Here is a 2,823-nt window from a genome sequence, read left to right on the forward strand (position 1 = left end):
CTGGATGAACAGGACCCCGATCGATCGAGCCGGTTGGGGCTGGATGAACAGGACCCCGTGGAGGGCTGGATGAACAGGACGACCCCGTGGAGGGCTGGATGAACAGTAGACGGTGGAGGGGTGGATGAACAGTAGCCCGTGGTGGGGTGGTTGAACAGGAGCCCGTGGAGAGGGGTGGTTGAACAGTGGCCGGTGGAGTAGCGCGCGGTGGAGGCTGGATGAACATGAGCACGTGGATGAACAGTCGTAGGTGGAGGCTGGAGGAGGTCGACGGTGGATGAACAATAGCCTGTGCAGGCTGGAGGAGGTCGATGGTGGAGATGAACAGTATCTCGTGGAGTCCCGTTTTGCGGTACACCACACCCCTCCCGATGAACAGGACCCCCTTTTCGACCGTAGCGCTCCAACACAAGTCCGTTTCGTCCGTTTTGCGGTACGCCACAGCCCTCCCGATCAATAGGACCCTGTTTCGACCGTAGGAGGTCCAACACAAGTCTGTTTCCTCCGTTTTGCGGTACGCTAGACCCCTCCTGATGAACAGGATCCCGCTTCGAACGTGGCCGATCAAACACAAGGCCGTTTCCTCCATTCTGCGGTACGCCAGGCCTCATTTCCATCGGCTGTTCCGTCCAAGCCGGTTGGCTCCCACGTGTTCCGTTGCCTCCCGATGAACATGACGCATTCCGTTGCCTCCCCATGAACACGATGCATTCCGTTGCCTCCCCATGAACACGACACATTCCATTGCCTCCCCATGAACACAATGACGACGTAGTTTCTCCGTTCCGACCCAGCCATGTACATGAGCCCTGGCCGTACGTATGTGCGAGTAGGCGTTCGAGACGCCGCCCGTTTGTACATACGTGGTCGTATTTTCTTTCTTGCACATTGACCGTTGTACGTACGTGTACATGCTATGTGCGCGCCTCTACTACGATACGTGCGTGCCTCTACATCAAACAGTATGTACGTACACGTTCGCGACAAGAATAACAATGCTATGTACGCTTTGACCAGGTGGGTCCCGACTATGAGGCACTTCCTTGCGTGCGAAGATGTAGCTGGTGGGTCCCGGCAGTCAGGGGGCGAATCGTTTTTTTGTCCAGACGCACTTCCTTGCGTGCGAAGATGTAGATGGTGGGTCCCAGCAGTCTAGGGGCAAATCATTTTTTCCCCGAATGGACGCACTTCCTTGCGTGCGAAGATGTAGCTGGTAGGTCCTAGCAGTAAGGGGGAAAACGTTTTTTCGTGAAATACGGTAGCCCGTCCGATGGGTCCCTGCTGCCAGGTGGATGCTACGTCTTGAGCTTGCGTTGGTTTTCCTTGAAGAGGAAAGGGTGATGCAACAGAGTAGCATAAGTATTTTCCTCAGTTTTTGAGAACCAATGTATCAATCCAGTAGGAGGCTCCTCAACAAGTCCCACGAACCTACACAAACAAACAAAGAACTCGCAACCAACACAATAAAGGGGTTGTCAATCCCTTCACGGCCACTTGCGAAAGTGAGATCTGATAGAGATAGTATGATAAGATAAATATATTTTTGGTATTTTATAATATAGATGCAGAAAATAAAGATGCAAATAAAAGTAGATTGGAAGAAAATATGATAAGAGATAGACCCGGGGGCCATAGGTTTTACTAGAGGCTTCTCTCAAGAGCATAAGTATTACGGTGGGTGAACAAATTACTGTCAAGCAATTGATAGAAAAGCGAATAATTATGACGTTATCTAGGCATGATCATGTATATAGGCATCACGTCCGCAACAAGTAGACCGACTCCTGCCTGCATCTACTACTATTACTCCATGCATCGACCGCTATCCAGCATGCATCTAGAGTATTAAGTTCATAAGAACAGAGTAACGCATTAAGCAAGATGACATGCTGTAGAGGGATAAACTCAAGCAATATGATATAAACCCCATATTTTTATCCTCGATGGCAACAATACAATACATGTCTTGCAACCCTTTCTGTCACTGGGTAAGAACACCGCAAGATTGAACCCAAAGCTAAGCACTTCTCCCATGGCAAGAAAGATCAATCTAGTAGGCCAAACCAAACTGATAATTCAAAGAGACTTGCAAAGATAACTCAATCATACATAAAAGAATTCAGAGAAGATTCAAATATTATTCCTAGATAAACTTGATCATAAACCCACAATTCATCAAATTTTGACAAACACACCGCAAAAAGAGATTACATCAAATAGATCTCCACAAGAGAGGGGGAGAACATTGTATTGAGATCCAAAAAGAGAGAAGAAGCCATCTAGCTAATAACTATGGACCCGTAGGTCTGTGGTAAACTACCGACAACTCATCAGAAGGGCTATGGTGTTGATGTAGAAGCCCTCCATGGTCGATTCCCCCTCCGGAAGAGTGCCGACAAAGGCTCCAAGATGGGATCTCGCGGATACAGAAGGTTACGGCGTTGGAAATTGTGTTTTAGGTGCTCCCTGGATGTTTTCGGGGTACGTAGGCTTATATAGGAGGAAGAAGTACGTCGGTGGACGCCCAAGGGGCCCACAAGACAGGGGGCGCGCCCTATAGTGGGGGCCCCTCCTATCTCGTGGAGGCCTCGGCTGCTTCTTGACTTGCACTCCAAGTCCTCTGGATCACGTTCGTTCCAAAAATCACGCTCCCGAAGATTTTATTCCGTTTGGACTTTGTTTGATATTCCTTTTCTTCGAAATACTGAAATAGGCAAAAAAACAGCAATACGGGCTGGGCCTCCGGTTAGTAGGTTAGTCCCAAAAATGATATAAATGTGTAAAATAAAGCCCATAAACATCCAAAAGGGGTAATATAATAGC

This window comes from Triticum dicoccoides, chromosome 1B, assembly GCF_002162155.2.
Source record: "Triticum dicoccoides isolate Atlit2015 ecotype Zavitan chromosome 1B, WEW_v2.0, whole genome shotgun sequence".
Lineage (NCBI taxonomy): Eukaryota > Viridiplantae > Streptophyta > Magnoliopsida > Poales > Poaceae > Triticum > Triticum dicoccoides.